Consider the following 27957-nt stretch of genomic DNA (forward strand, 5'->3'; position numbering starts at 1 on the left):
TCACTGTGCTATAGAGCAGCCCTGATGGCTGTGCAGCAAAGACTGAGCAGTGCCACGAGATTGTGGGCATGGCTTTCGTCTGATCTTATAAGGCGTGCTTTCTAAACCACAGATAGCTGTTGCATGAATCCTCGTCAGGTTTTCAATATCCATTTCAGTGAGGGCAGCAAAACTAGATACAGGAAACATGACTTTTCAATGTCACAAGCACCAATAATGCTACCGGCCAACTCCAGCTTAAAAAAAAGTCTACTTGTGTATCTGAGTAATCTCTTAGTTTGCTTTTACAACACGATGCATTGGGAATCATGTTCAGGTGGGTCTGGACATTGACCTCTGTGTTCTTTTTAGTGTCACTGCTTTCTGAATAGCAGTCATCTGGTAAACATGACTAATCTTTTTTATTTTCATCTTCCCTATGGCTGTATGACAATTAATGTTGTTAGATCATATCTAGTCCTCTGTTGTGCTTGATTTTGAGTTCAAAGATTTTGAAACTAGGGTAAGAGGTATATTTTAACTTAGACACATTCCCCTAATTGCCCATGGATATGGTTACTTAATGACTATAAATTTAACACAAGAAGCAGAGCACAGCTTTGTTCCCATTTGCCTAAATCTGCCCACCTTCTCTTTCTCTATCATGTTATCAGCGTCCAGGGAGATACATGCGAGCTGATGTAAGGCTATGGCTTGTAAGTCACATTCCTACGGCAAGGTAATAAACTTGTATATGTATAAATATTAGTACACCCTTCACACAGTTTATTTGACCCACTTGGGATTTCATCAACAATAAACTCGGAAGGGCAAAACACTGTTACTGAAGCTGCAGTTTCAGGATACAGTAGCTATGGGGCAATGCCACCTTAAAAAGTTTGGCTCTTCTGTTCCCTGCCTTCCTGCCCTGCTCTCATCCCAGAGCAGCGGCCCCATCACTTGCACGGACACAACTGCTCTCAGAGCTGCAGCGCGGGCTGGGTCGCTCAAACGCTCCGGGTTGAGGAAAAGCCCCAATAAATGGGGTTCAGAGCCCAGCCTTTCAAAGAGTTGTACTGGCAAAGCGGAGGGGACCTGGCACTGCGGCACTGGGAGGGAGGAGGAGGAGGAGAGGGAGGAGGAGGAGGAGGAGGAGGAGGAGGAGGAGGAAGAGGAGGAGGAGGAGCGGGAGTGAGTAGCTGGAGCTGGGTGGGGTGGGAATTCCCGAAACTGGCACTGCCACCGAATCTGTCCGTTTGCAGACCACAGCCAGAGCCTGAAGGATGAAAGCGCCGTGGAAAACAGTGGTGTAACCAGTTCGCAGCCCTTTTTTCTGCACCGTTGGTTATCGTCCCGTACTCATTTTTAAGAAAAGCGATGAGGTCTCTAATACCTTTCTGGGGTTTTGCATGTGAAGTGTTTTCCCCGGTGCAGTTTGTGGCAATGACTCACACTCCTGAGCTCTTTTTGTCCTTTTCTTCTGCAGAAATGACTGCTCGGACTGGTAAAGGTTTGATGCAGCTCAATGTGCATGCTGGCATCTGGGGAACAAGGCAGATAACCTTTTTTCTCCCAGTTTTCTGTTTAATTTTGTAAGCTGATAGTTCCAGTTAGTCTCTAAAGGCACAATATAAGCCTTGTGTAAAGGCTTTATAGTTCCGACATTAATGCTGTATTTTCTGTATAGTGAAAACAGTTGCCTTAATCTGGGGTGCAATATTGTTCAAAAATCTTCAAACTACTTTAGGTAAGAAAAATGTGACTTCGCCCATTTTAAGAAGTTGGGGTGGGGTTGTTTTTTTTTTTTTTTGATTAGTGCTGAACATCACAATCTAAGCAAACAGTACCTGGATACTTAGCTCACAAAGTATTTATTTTTAGTTTTCAAGATGGTATTCTGTTTTAAAGTAGCTTTTCGCATAACTGAGCTGTCATCACTTGCAAGCAAGGACTGAAGTTACAGATCAAGTTTGGACATGTGGCTTTATACAAGGTCTCACAAAGATCCTGATAGCATGAAATATTCCTGAAAGATTGTTTTGACTTTCACCCAATACTTAACTCTATTTAGTCGTGTCAGGGATTTTGCCAGTGGTCTGAACCGTATTATCAACTCTATAGACTGTCTACTTTCATAGACATACAGAAACTATGCAGGTACGGGAGACTACCCAGACTTGGCCTTCACATCTGCCTTCAACAGTTTTCATCTTATCTCAGTGATAAGGAATTTCCCTGATAAAATGATCAGGTAGAACCAATTTGACCAGATATTAAGCAATTGCTGTAGATATACTAATCTTTAGTAGTTCATTGTGGAGTGACTAAGATTTTGAAAGAGATCCTGGTGACATAAAAATGAAGCGGCAAATAAATTCAATTAAAAAAATATGGAAGACATAAATTCTTGTGTGTGTGAAAGCATGAGAGAGCTAAGGAAGTATTTTCATTACATTTATTATTCAACAAGGGCCTACATCTGTTTCCAGTTTGCACTGATTATTGACACATCTGGCTATTTGGCCTTAGGAACTACAAGTTGCTGTTGTGGCATTATTCTCTGAATCAACTTTTTAGACCACCCGGAAAATAATACAGCAAGTGCTGTGAGAAGATTGTGTTATTTGTAATAAGATTACCTTTTGGCATCTAGATGTATTGTACAAATGGGATTCTGTCATCTTCTGTTTTATAAATTACAATTTTGCAGTTTTTACACCTGTGGGGAAAATAAGGCTGTAGCCAAAGGGCTTACTATTTGACAAAGATAAATCAGGATGGCCTGATGAGGTTTCAAGTAGATGCTAGATACAGTAGTAACTACTTGCCTTACATGGAAAAATACCTTCGTTTCAGCAGACACAAAACACAGCTAAAGTCACAGAACTGAGAAAGATGTTTCTTTAACCTATGGTGAGATGTATTTTTTCTGATTAATATCCCACTGTTGGAAGTGAATACTGTCCAAGTCCTCGACCGTTCAAACACTTTTTTCTGTAATAAACAGTTAATTTTTCTCCATCAGTGGTTTGAGAGCAGTAATCTAGTCCAAGGGTCTAAAAGACAGATATTGTGAAGTATATGGTGAAGAGTTTGAACAACAAAAGGATAAGATCATAGGACAGAAGGGACCACCTAGATTACCAAGCCCAGTCCTTTCCAATTGCATGCAAAACATAGGATAGTCCTGAAGGATTCACAGAGCATCTACTCCAAACACCCCCTCAAACCACAGGCCACAAAACACTTCCAATACCCTGTCACAGACTTAAGACATAGTAGTAAAAGACCAACAGCCACAGCTTTAATGTGCCACAGGAAGGAACATGATGAAACGCTTATTTGTTTTATTACAAATACTTTTAAACTAAGGTAATTTGTTGCTTTTAAAGAATAGTCTAGATAATCTATATGGCCACATGAAGCCACAATGTAGCTTCACTTGCTATGTTGAATCACATGTGGAATTAATTTGACCTTCTGCATACAACTAGCACAAGCCTTGGAGATGCACAGAATAAAGATATATAGGAAACAATATGCTGCTTTTTGATGAATTGCAGGATTGTAAATTTTTTTGTGTGCTTTCTCTGAGAAAGTTTAGAGAGCCTCAACAGTTATTTCCATTCCTTCATGATGCAGTTTTTAATGTGCATTATTGAATTTTTAATTCCTTTAATAGCCAAAGAATATAAAGTACAGAGGGCAGGGCAGCAAAATCACTGGGAGGCAAGAGCAGAGAATGAATACTGTATTCTTTGCAGTGCTATACTACACTCTGCTATTCTTTTTAGGCTTGCTCTTTGTCCTCCTCAACATTGTGTCCTGATGAGTGGTTTGATTTCTCTTGTTTTCTCCTTAGGAGAAGAATCTCAGGGCAACCTTTGTGGTCGGGAATTGGCACCTCCTGCCAGGCACACTACCATTCAAACTGTCAACCCGGTCTTCTGCCTTACCACATCTTCTTCACACCTTCATGGCAATGATGATGATGTCTTCTCCTAGCTGCCTGGCCAACAATTGGAGAGAACATACCCAGTTAGGAAATGACTGCATGACTGAGGCAAAACGAGTATGTAAAAATAGAAACTACTCAGGATGATTTTTTTCATGTGCATTTAGTGGACTTAGGACTTCTGCAAGACCTTTGAAAAGTGATTTAGATCTAGTTTAATTACGCCTGTTTTGAACATTATCTTTGCCATGCCTACAGAGCTTCTGCCCAGGCTCAGGGAATAAGTCAAAGTACCTAAATCAGGTGTTCAGGCAGCCTAGTCAGACAAGTAAGAAAGTTAGGCATCTTGAGAAGATGATTCAGTGTCCCATGTGCTGAACAATAACTTGCCTGGAGCTCTGAGGCCTCACAGTTAGGGCACTGCAGGGAGCAGGGAGATGCCTGGTTCCCCTCCCAGAGCTGTTTATGCAGTTTGCATGAGATAGACATGAGATTTAGAAAAAAGAAGAGACTCTAGGATCAGGACCTGAACCAGGTCTTCCCCTCCCAGCTGAATGACCTAACCAACGGGTTCCTGAATTGTTCGTTTTTCTCCTTCCAGCAGTAAGGGAATGATCTGTCTTAAGTCTGGATCTTGCTACAAAAACAAAGCCTTAACAGGAGGAAAGCAGAGTGCCTAGCTGAACCTGGTCTACAGCATGAAGTTTAGGGCACAGCTCTAGAAAGGAGGAATATGATTTGACTCCCCTCAAGCTAAAAGACTCAGGCATCCAAATTTCCTGCATCCTGCATGAGTGCTTAAACCAGCAAACTGTTACGCGGAGGGCAGGCTGTATTTAGATAAGCAAGCTCTGCCTTTGTGAATGCCTAATCTCAGATTGGGTACAGCAGCCTGAAACCTGTGTAATTAGGAGTGCCTCTCCCCAAACCCTTAGTTGCCTAAGCTCTGGAGAAGGGACAGGTCAGTGCTGACTTCTGCTGGCTGGATCCCAACCATTTTCTTGTCAGAAAGAGGGGTGATTCATGCAGTGCAAGCACCTTATTTGCATTAATCAACTCAGAAGTCCAGCAGGCTTCTCTAAATCTCTCGGGAATGATTGTTTTGTTATACGGAGTATGTCCAAACATCTACAAGGCTCAGAGTTACCATTCATGGAGACATGAACTGTTGAGGTACTAAGGTGCTTGAAGTTGTAGATAGAATTTTCAGGAAATATGCAAATGTATCCTTGAAATTGGGACCTATGCTGTCAAGCTACTCGGGTGCTGTAGAACATTTTTCCTTTAGATACAGTGTCTTAAAGATTCAAATGTGCCTTCTTGTGCAGTAAGGGAGATTGACTTTCTTCTTTGGGGGCTATTTTGATGTCACTCTTCTGGGTGCTGCCAAGTATGTATTCTTTTTTGTTCTTTGGCTAATAAAGCTAAAGATAACACCTGAGAAGTTAACATTTTCAGTTCGATGGCAAAGGTTTGAAGTAGTTTTAGCACATTTCAGGACACAGCTATTCTAATGGGATCGTATCCCAAAACTGCTTTAGTCAGGATACAATAAACTGTTGGGAACAAAGTGCTGTAAAAACCTTCAAACAGTCATTCGGAACCTTACATCGTTCTTGGAAATAGGATCCATCTCTTTTCCTCTCAATTCAGCTCCTGCAGCACGCTGTTAACCATCTGGTGTCTTCCAAGAGAGGAAAAATGTAAATTACATCTGTCCTTTGCGGGGGGGGGGGGGGGGGGGGAAGGAGCTATATTCATATCCAAAAAAGAACAGACTCATTTCAACTTTGGTGAAAGCTTTGTGTTTCTTCACTGTTAATGGTATACACACAGTGAAAATTCTCTTTGAATTTCTCTTATATGCAATTCATTTTTGTGTACACCACTGATTTACATGCACGCAAAAAACCTGCAGTCTCTCTCACTTAAAAAGACCATCCTGGATCGAACTATTTGAAACATGAGGTCATTCACTTGTGTTCGTGCAACTTCTAGTGCTTGTGATTCAATGTACAATTTTCTACTGAAACTTCTAGCACATCCTGGGGGGTCTTGAGCCTTTCATGCCAGCAATAGTCCCAGATGTAAATGTACAAAAATTAATGGTGTAAGGATAGTAGTTCATTGGTGATGAATAGGTGCAGTGTGTATGGAGAATGGGTGGGATTTATATTATAATGAACTGTAGAGAATTCAGTATGTGATGGGACCCTAGAGTTTCAGCCAATAAAAAAGGAAACCCAATAATGTATTTCCTTTTATCCAGCAGGTTTTCTAAGTTTTTGCCCCTTCTTTTGCTTAAGAATTGCCTTTTAGAAAGCTGAATACTACATCACTTCTCTTTTCAGTTCTCATTAGTTTTGTCTGGAACTTCTATGCCTTATTACCAACATTTGCTTTACCCCAGAAAGAATTTGTTTCATGGCATCACAACTGTAGATGTCTGTAAGGATCTTTCTTTGTTATAATCTCCATTTTTTAAATGTCATCTTTAGAGTCATTCTGCTATGTGAGAGGGCTCTGCTCCAACCTCCAACCCCTCCAACCCTGATGTAGATGTGCTCCAAGGGACAGAGGACCTGTCGATGACCTCCCAAATCCATCCAACTAAGTGGTCTGTAGTGGTAGCGCTCATATAAGGAGCAAGAAGAAAATTGAGCCCCTACTAGAAGAGTGGAAAGTAAGTGGCCAAGAAAGCAATGCTTCTTCAGTGCAGCTGCTGCCACTGGAACGGCGGTAGGTTTCCACCTATCTCAGCAGTACTGGCTGAGCAAAGAGTGTTTAGAAAGGGATCAGAGGGGGAGACACATATGATGAACATATCTCATGGAGGGGGGTGGAATGAGTGGGAAGATACAGCATGCGCTGTAGGGGAGGAGGATAGTAAATCTGTGCTTTCATAATCACATGTGACTAGACACTCAGGGGGGGATTCATTTGACAAAAAGTAGATGTTTTCATCTGAGCTGCTCACACTCTCTACTTTTCACAGGCAGTGGAGAGAGGTGAGCGTTTTTTAAAACATTAGTTTGTGTTTTTGTGGCTTTATTGGTTAAGAAAGAAGAGTTAGTTTTCCACATAATGCAAAGCTTTTGCCTAATCCCTAAAGAAAGGATTTATTACTACTTTGGCAGGGAGCTGTGCTGGAAACTCTTCCCGCTTCAGTTCCCTGGACAATGTCCTCCCCTGAAATATGGTTTGACTGTTCTGAACAGTGCATTGCAAATTCGCACACAGCGATATTGACATCTGGCTTTAGCGTATGGGATACAGATAGTCCTTGATTGCTGAACAGCTGTGCTGCTTTCAAAAGAAACAATTGCATTTGAAGAATATGGGATATAGAGTAGGCCTTGTCCTATCCCACACATCTTGCTGACATTTCTTTTTCCAAATTACCAGTCTGTTTATTAAATTACCACAGTATAAAAACACCAAAATTTATAAGAGACTGAAGTAGATGGTAATATTGTCAGATATGCCAGCAAACAATCCATTGACAACACATGTTAGGAATCAGTCCGTTACAATTAGTCAAGAACAATGCCAGAAGATGATGAGACTGAGTAAGAACAAACAAACAAGCACAAAGGAAGGGACAAGGGAAGTACTGAAGGTTCAGAAAATGTTCCCATCAATTTTGTATGTAAAAAACCACTTTGATGAAGAAACCAAGAGTTTTTGCCACAATCTCAGCAACCGTAATATAGTGAGCTCATTTACACAGTAACAAAGAGTGCTTCTATAAGCTGAACATCGGCTGTCAGTTCATCAGAAAATGATCCTCCATAGCAAAGTCAAATGCAGTTATATAGGGAAGGAAAGCAAATTTTTGAAACCCAAATTTATCTCAAGAAAAACTAGGATGTTGGCATACCTTGTTCCGAATTATGCTATGTACAGAACATTGCAAACTGAAGTTGGTTGTTCAAACTTTGCTTTATTTTGCAACCCACTAGTATATATCCCAACACGATTTGGTGATTGCAGGGCTGCATATCCCATCGATAAACATTTCATATACTTTTCAACTAGTAAAAATTTTTGTAGCCAGACTTAACTGTAGACACTTTCCATCAGTCCTATACCTTATGCCATGACTTCTGGGTGCGGAGATTTAAAGGTCATAGATGCCATTATGAACACCAATTCTGCCCAATGCGTAACAGTTTCACCAGTAAATTTTGTATATCAGAGCCATGGTATCTGTGTGAAACACAGTACATCTTTAAAAATAGGTGTTTAGTACTGATTTAAAGACCTCAGCACCTGAATTAATCCCACCTAACTGAGGTGCCTATATTAACAGTCACTTGAGGCTTTCTCAGTATTGAGTGAAGTGAGAATAGGCAGCATTGTGGTGAATTAAGCTGAATTTAACTTTTGAACATGCCTATTGCATATTCAGGAAGCTGTTAACCTCCTATGTCAGTTATGTGCTTGAAAACTGGATGGGACAAATCTAGGACTAAGTGGGCCAAAGTTATTGTAGGCAAAGTTCTAGCAAAAAGAAAATTAAGTGAAATGTTGCGGAATAATACATTGGCGATACAACAGACCGTCCTGGCAGCACAACCCTGTGACTCATCAGAATAACTAGAAATGGCTTGCAATACAGTAAAGTGAGGGGACTGTTGAAATAGAGGAATAATAGTGATTTTTCAAAGGAAAAGAAATTATTGCTATTTATTCAATTCAGGGTAATGTGAAAGAGTGCAGATTTATACTGTTCTAGCAGGTCAGTTCATGATCAAAGCCTTTTAATTCAACAGATCCCTTCACAAAATTTATTTGTACTAAAAAAACTAATGTGTCAAAAAACTATGATACCAAGCAGCCAAACAAACCAAAGATGTATTTTCAAAGTCTTTTAGATGTATTTTCAAAGTCTTTTATCTCCTTATATTTTCACTCCCCAGAAGATAACCATTTTCTCTTACCTCTGCCAAGTTCATGCAAGTCATATTCTTTTATTTCATCTTTATTTGTTATTAAATTTTCCTAAAGTTTGCCTTTTGTTTTCAGTATCTTTTTAAAGGCTTCTTACCATACACTTCAAATATATGCGATATACCCTTTCCAATTCTCTCCCTGCTCCAGGCAGACTGGAGCAGAAATTTTGCAGCAAAGAGACTAAATGTCTCTTTCATACCATCTTCTGGGAAGAAATGCCATCAGTGGCTCAACCTCAACATCCAAAGTGTCATTAATTGATTTGGCAGATGATCTCCCAGAAATGCCAAGTTTTCATTGCAGAATCTGTGGTACATGTAATTTTAAAATCTTCCTTTCATTCTTCCAAATTCAGTTCTGCATTGTGGTACAGTAAACAGCTGTGATCCAAAATGCATTACAGTTTTTTTACAGATTGCAAATACAGGAATAAAGAAAAAAAAATATCATACAGCCTAGACTCCAGTTTTTAGAGCATTAACATACATTTTACTCAAAATCTTAATACTTCCCTACCAGCCTGCGTGATTCATGGCTGTGTTGCTCTGTTCTCTGTTTTGACACTTAGCTGGCCCATATTAAGATGCTTTGAGAATGTACCATGATCTCTCATTTCACTGAAACATCACAGAGTGTACAAAGGCCAAAGCAAGAGACGGGGTAGAAGCAGCTCCATATTTAGCTGCTTCACTTATCTTGGCACACATACCCTATTCTCTTTTCCCCACCTCACACTAGCGATCAGGTCTCCCTGATGAGCTATCAGTTCCTTAATAACAAGAATGAACAGTGTAAGAAGTATGTACAAATGAAGATTAATAAGTAATAATAAGTATTCCTACCAAATATTTGCTAGCGATTGGCTTGAAAAGCTATTTAAAGCCCAAATCCCCAAGGGCACAAGAAGCTGTTTAAGTTCAAGCCAAAGCAGGATTCTCAAATTAGGGGTATCATGGGTCTGATCCTGTAAACATGGTCAAAGTACAGCAAAATGCATAGCCAGGGTATGCTTTTGTACTGAACACTAATAATGAAACTGTTCTGCAAGGTGAGCCTGACACAGGCTCTTTCCTGATAGAGGGCAGAGTCTGGATCCAGGCCACCCACGTGCCTAGCAAAAAGCCCTTTTGTTGAGTCCCTTGGTTTTAGCTCCTCTTACCACAGCTGTTTTATTTGGTATAAAAGTATTTTGAAGTGGGGATTTGTACCTGGATGTCCTGTCCCTTAGGTGACTTAGAAAACCAGTTTCTTCTTTGGTCTTAAGCAGGCAGTAAGTGACTCCAAACTCAAATCACTTCCAGGATCTCGCTGTCCTTTGGTTGATGGGATAACTACATGAAACTTATTCTGTATTAAAGGATGACAGGGTAAAAAACAGATCCCAGGAACACACGCACCTCTCTGTTTCCCCAGGCTGGCTTTTTTGGACCTTCTGGGACACTTCAGGCTGTAACGAAGGGATATTCAATGGTTTTGTTGGTAGAGACTGACAGTGAGGGGGCACATGGAAATGCATGTCCAAGCCATTCTGATTTTAATGGTTGCCAGTCACTTACGACTTCACTTGGGACTTTTTCGAAGTCCTGATCCTATTTTTTTCACTGACGTAGGCAATATTTTAGAAGAGATTTAAGGAGGGCTTTGGGCATAATTGATTATGGCATTGTCTGTTTTGCAAGGTCAAAGCAGAAGTTATTAAAAGTCGGAATTCTTTTTAAGGAATGGATGGCATATATTTTTAAGTGATAAGCCCATAGGATGCTAAATATGTCCTCCTGGAAATTTAAAAAATGTAAACTATCATTACTCTGTTCTGTTCTGTGGTTGCAAGCACTGGTGCCAGAATTTTTTTATGCTTGTGGTAACAAAATCTCTCTCCCTCTCCCTTTGCCCTTAGCCAGCCTTCCCAGGCCAAGAATTACAACTGATTTTAGGAGGGGGCCTTTTACACTCGGTGTATATACACTTGTGTATACACATACATAAATCCATATACCACACAGTGGTTATTACCTCAGTGGGATTGGTCTTCGAAGTCTTCCATTTAGGGAATGGACAAGAGTGTCCTCCATGAAAAGATGACTTTTTAAAAAACTTTAAATCTGCCTTTTTTTTTAGGAAAATCTGGATTTTACCTCTTCATAGTGAGTTATTCCTACTTTATACAGTTCTTCTGCATGCGTTCTGTACGGGAAAATGTCATTGTCATTAACAGAAGCACCATATGAGGAATGCATCTGGCAAGTGAATGTTTCTCATATGTAGGTTTTATTGCTATTTTTTAATTATATAAAATTTCAAAAACCTGTTTCAATACTCACTGCAGTCAAGGGAAAGACAGTTATTTACTCCTGTGGGCTTCAGATCAAGACGCAGTGTCGGAAAATGGGTGTAATAAAGCCCATTAACACAGAATTGTTTTCTGGATTTGGCATTTTTAAATCCTCTTTTCTTTGTTTTTTGAGCCACATAGTTCGTGCTCAATACAAAGACGTTATACTGTTGTACATGCTGTAACTGAACCAATAACTTAAGTTGCACTGTAACTAAATCATAACCTTTGGACAAGTTACAAGGAAAATGTATTTGCTTTATTGATTTTTAGTCTCTTCTGCACTGATTGATCATTTACTTTAAATACAAAGACTGAAACAAGGATATGCAAATACATAGTTCTTTAGTCTGACTAAATATCATATACAACAAAATAATATTTCGTGACTTTACATAATAAACTATTTAATTTATTCCTTCATTATCACTTTTTGCAAATATTCCAAAACAGTAGTGGTAAGAAGCTAGTTTAATTAATATTTTTGTTAAGGAATTAATAGGGACATGCTCTGTTTTTTTGTGAATTTTTTCTAACAAACATAGCCTGTATTGTAGTAGCAGCCAGAAGTCTGAGCCAGACTGGGGGAAAAGGTGTCATAGGTATGTTACAGACTTACTGAAAAAAAGGGTCTTGTCCTGGTAACACTGGAGTCTAAATTAGGATAGTTGCATTGACTACATCTTTGTTCTCTTTGTTCTCTGCAAAATTATTCTCTAATTTAATTGAGATTAAACATATGGTGCTGTTTCTGCTGTTTGATTAACTGCAACATTTTTGAAGAAATGAGAAATCAAAGAGATTTCAAATTAGCTGTGAAAATGCTTGCCCTGCAATTCTTTAACAAATATTTGAACAAACTTTTATAAGGAATTTGAAGGAAATGATATCATGTGTTTCTTTAGGCACTGTCATCAATCCAAAACAATAACCTTAGGAAAATCTGTAGAATCATATATTGTTCTTTAACAACAGAGCCTATCTCCATGGCAAAGAGTGTTGCGCAAGGAGGGGTATTTTAGCTCAGGAGTACTCCATACTAACAGAGCCATAAAACTTCCAGGCGGAGCTGGCTTGCACTCAGCTTGCTCTTAGTATCGGCAAAGAATCTCAGGGCTTTTGCGTGTGTCCACGTAAATATGCACTTACATACCGAATGTGGCAAATTGTCTGCGAAGAAGTGCTGGTCAGCATGGATTGGACAGTAATATATTGTTGCCCTCAGAAAACCCTTTTACAGGTAGCACTTTTACAATACCTATAAATAATGTGGCGTTATTATTTGATAGCATTTTATGGACATTGAACAGATGTCTGTGCCTTTAAAACCTGGTATAAAACATTATAATAATATTCAGAAATAAAAAAGACAGGCATTCTTAAACAAAAGTCATTCTACATTTTGTTCTTATCTCCAAACCCAACATTAAGAAATCACATAAATAGCTGATTTAGAGGGAAGTTAAACACAGATGACAAGTTGCATGATGGAGCTCAGAAATGGTATTTGTTTGAACTCATAACTATCCATCCTTCTGTAATGTAGATAAGGCATCCACAAAAAAATAAAAGGGGAAAAAAAAAGGCATAGGTTCCTTCCCAGTCTACTGTTACTCTCAGGTGCTCTTTGCTCCATGTGATCAGGTACTGTGCTCCCGATATCAAGTTTACTACTGTTGTGTCTAGCTGGTAACTATTTGTTCAAATGCATGATCCTAGAAAAGCACTGACACATATTCATTTCATTATACATATACATTATACATGTCAAAACTGGTGTATTTTCAGCACTGAACCTGGGCAAGCACATCAGAGACTTTTAAATAGCGAAAAAAAAAAGCATTACTCTCATCTTCCCAAGATACTGCTTTGTGAAAATCCTCTTTACTATTCTTCAGTCTTTTCTTACCATCCGAGACAAATGTTTGGATGTTGTCCCTGCTTCAAGAAATTATAGATATCTCCTCTTGAAGGGAAGAACAAATGCAAATAATAAGATGACCACAGTTTGATTATAAACTAACAGGGGACTGAACGGGTGGGGGTTGTTAAAAAAAGACCTGGGAGGAAAATTAAGTTTGAATCATTAAATTGGCATTTTAGGTTAGGAAAGAAAAGCAGGAAGAGATATAAGACATGGAAAATATGAAAGAAATTGAGGAGAAATGTTTTTGTGGCCATTTTGGAGGATAAAATATATGCATTGAGGTTCAAATACTGATTCGCAAATACAGCTTTTGCTTAAGTTGAAACTTTCTATAATCTAACAGTCTCATCTGCATTGTGTGTGTAGTGTTTGAGACTTCTTGTCTCATATAATAAAATTATAGAATTTTTTATATAGTACAAGGGATTCTAACCAATTCTCATTTTCATATTATAATTATTACTCGTTGAATGAACATGCTTACATTGTTATTTTAATCTTATTATACAGAGAATTTTTCAAACTATGCAAGCAGTTTAGCCCTCTCTGGTTAGTGACTCATGTATGAACTTACCCTCTTTCCCTTCAGAATTATTCCAGTCTGTAAATGAAAGGAGAAAAAAAAAGGGAGTGGTGGAAAACTTTAATTTCAGACTACATGTTGTTCATGAACTGTTTGTTTAACGCTGTTTGTATTGGTTGGGTTGATATCTGTGTCACAGAATAATTTTTTTCCTTCATGATTGGAGGCTAAGACTGAATCACAAAACAATTACTAGTGATGAACAGCAATCACTCTCTTTTTTATTATCTGGTCACAATAGCAGTTGAGAAGCTTTTTAGTCCCAAACATTTTCAGAGTGACCCGGCAATTGTCAGCGTTCTCAGAACAGAGAATGTAGTTGAGAATGAACTAAACCGGCCGTGTCCATTCACACACACAGATATTCACTGATACGTAGATCTATTCGCCACAGACCGATTTTTCAAATGGTAGCTTTCCTGTCTCACCTATTTCACCAACAGTAACTTAGAGGTGCAATTTGATGACGTTCTCACGTCTAGCGAAGTGACGTAAGTTGTAGGTGCAAGTCCTGTTTGCACAAGCAAATCCTGCAGGAAAGAATTTACATCAATGACAATGCAAAATCCATTGTGCCTCGGCTTTTGAAAGTGGAAACCCCCCGGGAAGTTGGTCCTGAATGATTTTCTGTTAATTACCTGTTAATTATCCTTTCTACCTACAGTCACACGGTGAGTATTGTTTGCTTCCAGTAAACATGATCCCAGCCAAAGCTCTTAATGAGTACCTAAAGATGCCCTGTACCAGGAAAGAGATCGTAACCTGGGTGAATGAGTGCCTCAGCTCTCCTGGCACTGTGGATCCTTTAGGAAGGTTGTTTAAAATCTGATTGCGAGCCGTGTAAGCTGCATTTTTTTAATATATATTTGTGGCTCTGCCCTCACAAATCTATGATTCATGACAGGAATGCAGCTTGGATCTCCTGCAATGTAAGCAGCTGCAGATACTTCAAATACTTGGGTACATGTGATCCAGCAGCTTGCTATAAATTTGCCCCTAAAAATAAAGTAACAAGTGATTGAACAGTGATAGGAATTAAACACGGCAGTGAGTGAATGGAATGCACAAGTCCTTACCTCAGAACCTTTTATTACAGCAATTGCTATAATTAAAACCAAAACAAAAAAAGAAACAGCCTAGAATACTATCTTTGAACAAACTTACCGCAAGATTCCTTTAAAGGTTTTTTTAATACTGTTGGACACTGAAAAAAGGTATTTGCTGGTACGCAATGTCACTGAGCATGATATTTATGTTGTTACATCATCGGAGAGTCAACTGCATTTCCACTTTCCACAAGTTACTGAACTAGTTTGGTTTCAAATTTCCCCTAAGTTTCTATCATGCGAACAAAATAGTCAAGCAACAACCCTGAGCTTTTGATAGCGAAACAATATTTTGCTGTACGATTTGCTTGGAGACTGACTGAAAGATTGCAGGGTAAACAGAAGAATTCCCACTGACAACAGCCAGCTTTGGATCTGTATCTACTGACCAAAAGTCCCGGTTTTCGTAGCCTCTTATGTCTGGATTTCTCATTTATTTGCCCTCATTTTAAGACTGACACTGACTGTGTTCAGTAAGCCGCATAGGATGAAACAGTATGTCAGTAAACTGATACTTCCACATCATCTCAGTTTTCAAATACAGTTTTAATATAAAATGTTGGAGGATATGGAAAATTTTAGAAGAGAGATTTCATGGTCAAATCATGTAGTTAGATCCCATTAGCAAATCTCGGAATAGCTAACTGGGGACTTGGTTGGGAATTTCAACCTAGAGGCCAAAGAGTAAATGAGAATTGGATTTAGCTACGCTGCAAATCTTATTTCTAGAAGTTATTCTCTTTTTTTTCGCTAAGAGACTCATCAGAGGAGCTGTATAGCCTCCTGCCTACATGTTTCCTCTTCTGCAGGCCTTCTGTTTCTGCTGTTGTCGGATTCCTATCTTACCCATGCACAGCAAGAACAAAGATGCAAAATTGCCATTTTTGAAAAGGGGCATATTAGACCCAGATTTTTCAAGTACTTGGGTGCCTCTCCTTGCAGTGTGAGGTGGCTGAACATGAACTCCTAATTTTCTTTGTCTAAAGGCTGAGCGTTTGCTCTGAGCTGGTCTCTCAGGCTCCCTCTTCATCAAGAGAAAGATGAAGGCACCTCCCGAAGGTACAACTAGTGTGTTGGGGGTTGAATCAGGGAGGAATGCCAAAGGAAAAACAGACCAAATGTTTAAAAACAGTGCTATTTCCTGAAGTCTTTGTTGAGTTAATTATAACTCAGTTCTTACACTGACAAAACTAATTCTGAAGTTGATTTGTTTAAAAACATATCTGCCTTGATCCAGCATGTCCGATTTTCTGTTTTTTCCCTGAAGGTCTGCTTTTATCTCAGTAAAATCTATGTGTTACAGTACAGTAGCAGTATTGCACTACTACTACTACTACAAATAAATGTAATATCATTTTTGCTGTGAAGCACCCTGTTCTCCATCAAGTGTGCTTTGTATCTCCCTCTTTAAATGAGAAAGGACGGGGCGGGGGGGGGGGGGAAACAGTGTTTATTTTGCTCTTGAATTCTGCACTAGCTGTTTAATATGTTTCTTATGAATTACCATTAAGAAAGGATTCCACATTTAAAAGGAAGCTTATGAGGATATAGGTAAATGTGAGTGTGGTCTTTTCAGAAGAATGTTTGATTGAAGACATGTTTTTGGACACAAGGTAAGGAAAAAGATCACTTAACCTCACTTGAATAAGTGGAGATTAAAGGTTAAAAGCTTTAAAGCTTTAAAATGCATTAGCAACAGAACAGTAAATACAATCCATGGAGACATGGAGGAATTAGCAAAACAAATGTTAAACTAAGAAATGCACTCTAAGATTCACTGGAATCTCCACAGTAAGTCTGAATGCAGGGCACATTTAAATGTTTCACTGGTTGTTTTAAAATTTTCTTTGTACTCCTTATATTGGCTCTAATGGAGATGATACTGAACCTTGCCATGAATTATGCAAGGAAGTTTTATGTAGATCTTTCCATGTTTTAGCCTCTCTGGAGTTTTGGAGTTTTAAAGGGTGATTTTACCATATACCTCATTTAACCTATTGCACATTGGCTGGATTTGTACTGCTGATGTATCAATAATGTAGTCAGAATCCTGTTCAAAAAATTCCTGTACCGTATTAGGGAAAACAAAGTTACCATCATCAGTGATGTAACCTCATTGTATTGTAGACACAATATAATTTTCTATGAGTACAACATCTGCTTAATAACAGTATTTGACTTAGATATCTATATTTTAACTTGTATCATGGATACGTTCAACAAATGCATTGGTTCTTTGTTTACCCTCCATAGATCAACAAACTGCTTCTTACAGCTCAGTAAAACCCACAAACAACATGCTGAACACTTTGGGAAAACACGGCTACCTCCACAAAGAAGAGGGGTGATCCCAGGCAGGGCATACTGCAACAGCCTAATTGTAAAGTAGGGATGCTGTGTATCAACAGGGAGTATCTATCTGAGAAAAGGTTGAACAAAGTGTAAAAATGGAATTTTTAACTATTTCCACTATTGAAATATATAGAAGCACCTGAGGTTCCAACAGGATTCCCAAACTGGCAGTCCCCAACCAAGGCAGCCAAAAGCAACGCCTCTACTTGATCTTTTGCACAAAGGGCAAAATCGTAAGATTTTGATGGGTGTCTGATGGAAGTCTTGTGCTTGTAGATGCAGCAGATTTGGCATTGCCCACATAGTGGGTGAAATCCTGCCCCCCGCAGAAGTCAATGGCAAAATTTTGATCCACTTCAGTCAGGTGAGGACACTGTTTATAGGTGAGAATACACAGCGGAGAATATTCAAAGATTTAAAAACTCAGATTATATTCATTAGCCTGTGAGTGTAATTAGAACACGATATTTAAGAGTATGGGATATTAGCAATACGTGGTAATTTTTGCTAGTATGAGTAACACCTTTCTAAAATTTGGCTTCTTAAGGATTCCGGTTAATATGTAACAAATTACTCTCATTGCAGAATGTTCAGATATAAGAGCTTCTCAAGAGTAACTGAACTTATTTTGAACTTCTATTTTCATTTAAACTCTCCATTAAGGAATTTGGGAGGGTGAGCAGGGGAGAAAGGCATTTGTTTAGATTCTGCTTTTAATAAAGTTTTAACACTTTGATATCAGTCTCTGATTAGATGTAGCATCCCGCATTCCAAAGTGAAGAGAGGCTATTTGCTTCTTCTCTCCTCCGCCCAACACATATCTTTCTTACTTGTGTCTTTTAAGCAGAGACACTGATTCAGCCTAATTATTGTCATTAACAGCAGTTTTCTGCGGAGCAACATTCCTTGCTGTGGCCTTTCCTTCTCAACTCAATAAAGGATTATCCTAAACCGGAGTCTAATAATCCTATTTCCAGTTATATCGGGGGGGGGGAGGGTAGCACATTCTCTGTGCCCACATTCTGTGTTCGAAGCTTGACCCAAAATAATGGATTTTCCTGGTGTTTATCAAGTTATTCTGTAAAATGCCTAAGGATGGGATTCATCTGCAATGTAGATGTCTGCATCTAAGCACGTCCTGGTTCCTTTTATAGTCAATAGATATCAATAGACACTCTGAGTGTGTGATTCATCCCATCTCAAGATAGACGTCTAAATTAGGTCAGGTGACTCACTCCCTGGAAGTACTTATTGACTATAAAGGGAATCTGAATGACTAACTCAAAGATTTCTAAAGCGATTTTTAAAGTGAGGTGAGATGAAACTCATTCTGCATGCTTTGTACCTTCCAGCACGTCTTCATGACCCTTCTGCTCCTTAAACAGTTATTCTCACTGTATTTACACCCAGATGCTTCACAGAGCTTGCTACCATTTTCCAGCTCTCTCCTGTGAAACCCAGTCACCAGCTTTCATTTCAATTCTTCCCACCTGGGAAGATAGCCCTCAAGCCTTGCCAGTCTTCTTTTCCCTGAACACTTAATGTCTTCATTATCTGTCCTTCCTTGTCTATTATCACCCAGGACTTCAGCCCTGGTATCAAATTTTATTTCATCTTTTCATGCTTGTTTCTTGAGGCAAGTTCTTCTTTTTCTTAACTCACCTTCAATTCAAAGAAAGAAAACCTGTTTCTTCGCTTAATATTATGAAAAGTTATATAATTTCAAAGTTCCATAATATTAAATCATAATTAATAAGAAATAATTGATTTTTTTTTTGTTTTACATCAAGAGTTTTCATCAGACATTTCACTGGTTACAGTAACTCTCCCTGTATGTGTCTTTCTAGCTATGTTAATTTGGTCCTACCTCCCTCTCCGGCTACGCTGTTATTCATCAAGGAAATCCCAGTGGAACTTGTATTTGTATTTTCAAAAATAAATAATAGGTTTGAATTTTGGCCAAAGTCTTTCTCCAGTAGTGAGCGAGAGAGTTGCTGACTGAGAGCCTCTATCTCTCATGTGGTCACATAAATTAGAGTCCTGATCAACGATGACAAGCATTCTGCTAGCTAGACAAACATTAATCTGGTTAACTCCCCTTCTTCCCACTCCTTCCTGACACAGAGGAAAGAAGTGCCTTTGGAGAAAGTTTGAGATGTGTAGGTTGATTTTGTTGTAGCTATAACGTGGCAAGGGGGCTCCAAACACCTTTGGGAGTTTATGAAAACTCCAAGCAGAAAACAAACAAGCTACATGAAGCATAAAAGGCTGCCTTTCTTGCTTGCTTTCTTTTACAAGAAACAATTAAAATAATTATTTTTATTGTTTATGATCTCTTGAAAAATATTTTTTTCCCCACATTCACACAAATATTTAAATCTGAGAGTCTGAGATTCTCAATTCTTTTAATGTAACTTCCTTTAAAATAATTTTGCTTTCACCTATATGAATAAAGTGAGCAACCGTGTCAAGTCTTAAAAGATAAATCTAATTAACCATACCGTGCTGACAGAGCTGTACTGTTTTCAGGTGCTGACCTATTACTGTCCCCGAGTGCTCCTCTGTGTCATTGGACATACGTGTTCCTGTTGGTGCAGTTTGCCACGTTGCAGTGGGCAATGCAGAGCTATGCAATATAGCCCCAAAGTTTTACTGCAAAACCCAGCTGGAGGACATGGTCTTCCGGGAGCTAGCCTGACTTTCCAGATCCAAACAGCATAAGGAAACTTTTCCTGTAGAAAACAAACTTATTTAGATGATAAAGTGAATTGCCACTTTTCGGATTAGATCCTTATGCTTTTGTTTGTGTTTGGTAGCAGTTCCTTCAGATACTTAACTGACAGTGTTATTCAGGATGCATTCCTCATACTTAATATAATGATGCTCAGCCCGTGGATAGTTTCTTGTAACTTAGAAGGCAGAGAAAGCATCTGGAGGTGAAGTGTCCTGAAGTCCTTTATTTATCAGGCATGAGTATTTGCAATTGCTTCACTCCCTTTAAGGGTTCCACTAACTCCTTATCAGGGGCTCCATACAGCTACCATCTTCATTACCCATTTAAATAACAAAGTGATGCTGGTGCTCTATAAAAGGCTGAAACCCAAGGTGGTGTACTCTTCAGCCTAACTCATTTGTCCCATATTTCTGTTTGACCTGATTTTACAAGTAACTTTCCACCAAGGGGAAGAGTTTGATTTTTTTTTTTTTTTTTATGCTAGGGGAGTGTTTTAAAGATTCCAAATACAGTTGACTTCAGGAATGAAACACTATTGTTTTGATCCAGAAAGAGTTTATATAAAGGATAAGGAAGGGAAAATATTCTTGAGAAAACAACCCCCTCCTCTTAAGTTGTGTATCTTGGAGCAGAGGAAACACAATCAGGATCTTCTGTTTTGATTAGAAAAAAAAAAAATTAGAAAGACAAAGTTCATGGTATTTGTCTAATTTTCATAGCTTATTACAGATGTTATGCAAAACTGAGAGCTGCCACCAGAAAATTCTGTTTCTGCCCAGAAATTGTATAGACACTATATTTTAAAAGAGTAAGATACAAGGTTTTCTGTAGGATAAATTTCAAAGTTATTTAGGTTTGAATTAGGCTATGCAAAAAAACTTAACTAAAAAAACAACCCAAACCCTCTCCAAAATCCAATACCCACAGCTTTCCATTCTTCCATTCTGAAATATTGTCTTGTTTAGTTATATTTTCTCTACCTCCTTTTCCTCTTTTAACAAAAACAGACATTACCATGAAATTGATCCTGATGTTGAATATCCTGTGTGGTCTGTGAAGAAATTGTTGCAATTGTGGCCTTATTTATTGGATCATCCTGGGCCATTTATCTGCTTGTAGCTGCCTCTGAATTCCTGAGGCACTAGACAACACAGTCTGTTCTCAAAACATCTGATTTTAGCCCTTGAACAAACCTATTACCATCTAAGTCCTGAGAATACCAACCTGGTAGTTACATAGCTCGTGACGAAACCACAGTTTCTCTTTTATGCTATAGCTCAGGTGTTAGAGAGGTTTTCCTAGAACTTGTGTAGGAGCTATAATAATCATATTCCTATAAAAAAGAGCAATTGCACGACCAACATCACCACTACCACCAGTTGCTGCCACGTTTCAAGAGAAAGTGTGATCCTTCTACTTGAATCCTGAAAATTACCATCTTAAAAGCCCACACTCAGCACCTTCCCATTTACAGGTGTGCCAAAGCTTCAGAGATCCCTTTGGTCAGGACCTTCAAATTTCTGCTTACTTCAAAGTTCTGCAATTATGTACAAACATGGAAAATACCTCAGCCTTGATGGAGTAGAGCAGCTTGCTGCTTGTTGTTCATTCTTTTGTTCAGGCCACAGTCAAACCTTAACCAACACCCATCCTCAAGGCGTGTTGGGTAGCATCATGTCCCCTTATGGATATTATAGAGGCTACTGTTTTCTTCTCAATCCTTAATGGAGAAAACAGAGATTTTACTCTCCCTACTCACAAGTCCTTGCCTCTTCCTATATTTAGGAGACACACATATAGGAACATAAAATCATAGCCTAATTTTGGCAGGACTTGACCACTGGAAGTCCTCTGGTCCAATTCCCTGCTCAAAGCAGGACCAACTCTGAAGTAACACTATATTGCTCAGGGCCTTGTTCAGCTGAGGACAACAGATGACCTTCTGAATTCTGCCTCACAGGTCATCCTTTGTTTGTAGTATTCCTTCCCCGTATTCAGAATCAATTTCCACTTAATGTTATCCTAACATATATATTTCCATCTTTGCGTCATTATCAATTATCAGCTAAAAAGAGGAACTTGCAACCCTTTACATGTTATATTTTGAACTCCAAAATGTGTTTGCCAATAGCTTGTAAACACAATTAACCTATGTATAGTAATGGCTACAATGAATTTTCTATTGGAAGCTCAGCTTTAGAAATCGGCCACCAGCCACTTCAATTAAAAAAAAATCCATTTTAACAGCATGGATTAAGACATGCCCAATGTGTCACTTCCATACTTGTGGGATACAGCCTTACTCACTTGCACAAGATCAATGAAAGCTCTGCACATCTCTCGTAAGAACATAGTATGAGGAGAGCCAGACTGCATATGATCATAGATCCTTCTAGCACAGTATCCTGTCACAAACAGTGGCCAATAAAAAAAAGATTCTGGAAGAAAACGGTAAAGAGCAGAGTAACCGTTCATGATGACAAACGGGAGAAAGATCCTTTGGATACTGCTGGAAAGTACCATGGTTTTTTATTTGCCAAGTACAGGCATTGTGAAATTCTTTGGGGAAGAAGGTAGCAAAAATTAAACAGAACAGAAGTTGAAAATAAAGAATACTTTATTAATTTTAGGTATCGCACTTGGGAAAGACTATATGTGTCCTAACAGAGCAAAACCAAGTCTGAGTATGGATAGCTCTGGCAAGTCCCACTCCTTCGGAAAACAATTTCCCTCACTCGAGCCCTTCCTCAGCATGCAGTGTCCTGCACCGCTGCGTAACGCTCAAGCTCTTCCTTGCAAGGGGAGACTATGTGGAAGGTACCGCTTAAGGACTGTTTTTTTAAATATCTTTGGATTTATAAGTTGTATCATTTCAATATCTCTGCACATACGTATACCCTCTTCAAAACCCAAAATCCATTACTACTGAAGTCAATGAGATACACTGGGCCTGAATTACTAATAACCGAAGTTTTTCCACAGTCATTCAAAGCAGTTCAAGAGTGCACAATTTTTCTCAGCATTTTTTTAATTAGCCTTTGCTTTATTTATTATTTAAATAATTTATTATTATATGCTTAAGACAAATGCATTTTTCCTGTCCCACGAAATAAGTCTCTTGTTTAAAAGGAAAACCAATTAAAGTGGCTACCTGCAGCTTTGCATGCCACAAGTGTACATGTTTCTGAGGCAAAAATCTAAATTCCTTTGGCATACAATTGATTAATGGCAAGCAAGTACTACTTTGTTTAGGACAAACTATTTTGATGTGACTAGAAATTTCTTAACTAGGCAGAGAAACCAGCTTTTGTATTTCTTACCGCATTTGCTTTTCATGGATTCTTTCCCAGTAGCTTGGTTATAGATTTATGGGATACTTAATATCTTAGCTTTACATTCCAGAAACAGAAAGCTGATATAAAACAGAGATTAAGATATCAAAAACAATTATTTCTAATTTTTTGCATAAACAAAGACGGTCAAGAATTTAGTACACATTCTAAATGCGTACTAAATTGATTGCAGCAGATTTTTACAGTATTTATTTTTTTAATTGCTTTGAAGATTAGCAATTTATAAGTGATACCTCGACTGGGTCAGGGACTCTATCAATGTACTACAATAAAGTTTTATTTATTGCTAACCCTCACTGACCTTATTTAGTATCACAGTTCTCTTTGACTCAGGATAATTTTAAGACACGGTTGAGCTTCTTTATGGAAGGTATAGCTGCAACAGCAAAGCTCTTCAGCCAAAATGAGTCCATTACCAAGTCACTAGTGTACGATGGAAAGCTCAGCTGAGTAGGTCTGCAGTGCACAACGTACTGCACGATGCAGATACTTGCCCAGGTTTTAAGCAGTGCAGGCACACTGACGCCCTGCTGCTGCTCTCTGTAGCTCAGAGCAAGCGTGGGTACGGCTGGCCTTTGCTGTCTGGTATCATGAGGACATGCCTCAGGGGCAAAGGGATTCACGTACCGCATCGCATCTGTGCTTAAGAGTGTGAGAAATACCACAGAGAGACGGAGGAGATACAGAAAACCAGAAAGCTGCCAGAAGCAGCACCGGGAGATGGCTGGCGAAAGACTCTCAGGACAGGGTGCAGACCTGCTCTCCCTTGTCTGAGTCCTCCTGAGTGGAGGAAACAGCAGCTTGAGCATTTGCCATAAACAGGAGTGAAACAGGAACGTGTAAAAAAGGTGGTTGTGCCCATCATCAACTCTTCATTCAGCACAACAAAGTGGCAAAATTTCCACAACTTTGTCATCAACAGGGTCAACATTTTGAAATGGAATTGGGAGGGTGCCACAAAGATAAACCAGTCTATTAGTTCAGCTTATGCTGCTTCCTGCTAGTTGTGTTTCTGAGAATTTTACCCAAGAAAATGTCACCAATTATTTCTGATCAGATTACTCACATTATTTAAATCTTTGAGCTAACCAATGGAGTTACCCCTTCCAGTTATTAATTTTGACACCTGTTTTAGAAGGAGTTAATTCAATGGAGGGTGGTAGAACAAAACATGCACTCCAAGCTGATTAGGTCAGCACTCAGCCCTGCACACTGTGGTTGTTCTGCTAATTAATTGTGCCCTAAAACAAATTAGCGTGCATGCGTTCCTCCTTCAGGCCTGTGTGCAGTCTGCAATGCCATGCTTGTCTCCAGACAATGGTCTGGTAGTGTCATAGGAAAGTCTTAGGGAGTTGGATAAGCTTCATCTGGAAGCCTGTCTAGGTAGCCAGGGTAGCTCAGTTTGCGTTTGCTGGAGTTACAAGTGATGCCAGAGCCTCTTCAGACCTCCACATGGCCATGTTGAATCCCACTCCTGAGGTGTGATGGAGTGGCCAGAGAGTGATCTCCCACTGCCTTGTCTACCTGTGCAAAGGTCAGCTATCTCCACCAAGCGCTCACTCACCTCTGCACAAATTGCTCTTGGCCAGCATCAAATGGCAGTTCGAGGGGCACAGGACCAAAGAGAGACTCTGCATAGGGGGGGCTAAATAATTAATAAATTATTGATCATTAGTGGATGTCTCCCCTCCACATGACCTATCTGTTTATACTCTCCGGAAGACCAGTGTCTCTTGCAGAAAATGCTTTTGGAAACAGATCCATAGTGCCTATGACTTAGCAGCACTGTAAGACCAACTGTAGATCTATTAAAAAGGAAAAATTAATCTTTTTCTTTGAAGACCCAGCCTTTGCCATTAGAAAGAGAAGCAAAGAGGGATTCAAAGGCAGTGATGGTATGGGAGATCCAAATCTTTCTCCCTAGTTATTGAATAAAGGCATGCCTTTCATTTCAGATATTTTCCTTCCCTCCAGATTTGATGATTCGGTGCAAGGAAGCCACACTCTGGACTGCAGCCTCCACATCCTTGATTGCTCGTTCCTTCTGCTGGCCTTGCAGTAAGAGATTTGTCTCTTCTCCCATGGGAGCTAGGTGGTATTTGTCTCACTGACCATTAATCACCTAAAAATTAAAGACCAAATCTAAATAATTTATCTTGGCTCTCTGCAGTCAATGGAAAGAATGAGATGCCTGCAAAGGGCAGCTCATCTACCTATCTTAGACAACTATTGTAGAATAAGATGAATTGCCACTTCCCCATTGACTTCCCCAGAGACAATCAAGGTGACAAGTTTAGATAAGACAATTAACTTTTAGATGGCAAAAATAAGGAGAGGAATCTCACCCCACCAGAATCATGGCCTCCAGCAACCATATATTTTTCTAAAAAATGCCTCTTCTGTTGTCAGTGACATTATTCGTTTCTTTTCTTGGTGTAAGTCAGATAATGTCAGAGTCACTTGTATCCCAACTGTGCGCTGTTTCAAGCGATGCAGGATGAACATACAGTGGGGTTTCATGGCTGACATCCAGAACGTGGTCTTCATATTAATATCTTTTTAGTATGACTTTTCTATAGCCTTCTGTGTAGCATGACTACTACAGCAATTTACAAATATATGCTTTGAAAATCTATTTTGATTTTTTTTGTTGTTGTTCAGTTTTTGCCTCACAGATCTGATATAACTCAAATGTGCATGTGCATACATATGTGTGTGTATAAATATATATAGATAAAGAATAAATGACACGTGCCTTCCGCAAATGCTTTGCCGTGTTTGCAGTGGAAGTGATTGCTGCCCCATCTCACACAAGCAGTAATGTGAGCTGAAACTATAAAAGTTAATGATTGTTTCTTTGCCACAAAAAAAGTCAGATAGCAAAAGCTGCTTTTCTTCTAATGATCTTTATTAATAATAACCTGCATACTTTTTGAGCTGAGGTGTTGCTGGAATAATGATTGAGAACGGAATAGAAAATGTATGGGTAGATAAGAACTGTTTTGTTTCTGAGTAGTTAGAAGTATAGCCAGAAAGGGGAAAAGCTAATCCATGGAAAATGCTGGCTCAGTTTTCTGATGTTAAAATTGCCAGTAATTCCCCATTTCAAGATCTGTAATGTCAAAAGGACAGAGCTTCCTAGAAGTGAATGTCTAACAGCACAGCTAATATGTACTGCTTTGCTCTTTGTGATGCCTGCCAGGTTTTCAACACTACTTGAAAGGCCAAGCAGGTTTTTTAGATTAAGCGGGGCCAAGATAAGGTTTGGAAATTCCATCATTTTCTTCAAATACTTTTTTTTCTTTTTTAACCACTGGCTAAGTGGATAAGTTGACTTGAGGGTACTTTTCTAGCATGAGGTTTTCTTAGTGGCAACCACATAGGATTGGGATTTGAGAAGCTTTCAGGAACATTACAACAAAAGATAGATCGGAGAGAAATCCCCACTCCCGTTTCCCTGGGCAGCACATGATGTATTATTGAATGACTGCTGCTTTCTAAACAGGATTATAGTTAATTGTAATTAATCAGTTTCCATCACCTTTGGGTAAGAACTCTGTCAAGCCTGCAAAACTGTATCTTGTGAATATGTATTCAGGGACATTTCAAATGTTCATTATTGATCCAGGGGCCATTAAGAGCTAATCTTTACATATTTTCACACAGTAATGGCTTGTGATGTAATTCTACACTCAGGAATTTTTACATGATAGCATATGTTGTCCAGGAACTCCTCACAATATGGATTTTTATGATATATTTTAAAAGCTCGCATACAATTATTTCCACTTGTGCAAATGCAAATGCCACAGGTTACACTTCTGATGAAGGAAGGAAGACAAACAAAACACAATTTTTCCGTAAGAGGCTGAGAGGTCAGTGACTCATCTTGGAAGATGCTGCAGATGAATTAAAATTCCTCTGTTTTAAAATACGTATAACGACATCTCCTTCCAGTTACATAGCTACACACAGAATAGGTTGGTTTTCTTCTCTTTCAACTCCCAAATTTTGTATGGCACAGCATAGCAGCAACCCACACATTACTAATAAACATAGTTTAATCTACATGCTATAGGAATTCTGGGAGAGATCCTATATTTAGGCTGTACACCACTTTCCATTACAAAAGATTCTTGTGACCTTTTTATGAGAAGCTATAATGCCTCCTTTGTATATAGTAGACTTTGACTTTTGGCAAGGGAAAGAAATGCCTTTTCTGGGGAACTGGCTGACTTGTACGCTACTAACTTTTCCCGCTTTCCTCCCGATCGAGCTCCTCAGGAATATATTGGCTGCATGGCGAAACAACAGCAACCTACACAGCCCCATCTAAAGCTGGGCTGATGCCACCAGTGATGCAGCAGCAGTCAGGGCTGCACTGGGAATGCCTGAGAGCTGCCAGTGGGACAGGAGCCAGGCTGCAGCCCTACCAATTAACCACAGCACGCTCACCCTTCCCGCTGCCCATCCTCCCTCCAGGAATGCCACATGGGCAGCTCCGGAGCGGAAGAAGGGATATGGCTAACAGTCCAGGTTATTAATTTTCATTAATTTTTCAACTGGTTTAGAACATTTCGTACTGGCTGACAGCAGTGATTGAAACCTTACCTAACAAAAATTCAGGAGCCAGATTCTCAGCTGTGTAAAACCACAGCCACTCATTTATATGAAGGAGAA

At 39.2% G+C, this 27957-nt stretch overlaps 2 long non-coding RNA genes across 3 annotated transcripts in view; one reads left to right on the forward strand and one right to left on the reverse strand.

The window, feature by feature from the left end:
- Positions 1 to 1128: 1128 nt before the first annotated feature.
- Positions 1129 to 27957, forward strand: part of LOC142422083 (uncharacterized) — a 29904-nt gene continuing 3075 nt past the window's right edge. The window contains exons 1-2 of one of the 2 annotated variants that reach the window (XR_012779042.1): positions 1129 to 1170; positions 6433 to 6673. This is a non-coding gene — a long non-coding RNA (uncharacterized LOC142422083). Of the gene's footprint in view, positions 1171 to 6432; positions 6674 to 22566; positions 22742 to 27957 lie in introns of those variants that run through there. The other variant, XR_012779043.1, reaches the window with a different exon arrangement.
- Positions 12761 to 14265, reverse strand: LOC142404973 (uncharacterized). Its single transcript, XR_012774018.1, has 3 exons — positions 14209 to 14265; positions 13724 to 13750; positions 12761 to 13188 (listed from the first exon to the last, which is right to left on the reverse strand). It is a non-coding gene; the product is annotated as an uncharacterized LOC142404973 (long non-coding RNA).

This window comes from Mycteria americana, chromosome 1, assembly GCF_035582795.1.
Source record: "Mycteria americana isolate JAX WOST 10 ecotype Jacksonville Zoo and Gardens chromosome 1, USCA_MyAme_1.0, whole genome shotgun sequence".
NCBI classification, from domain to species: Eukaryota; Metazoa; Chordata; class Aves; order Ciconiiformes; family Ciconiidae; genus Mycteria; species Mycteria americana.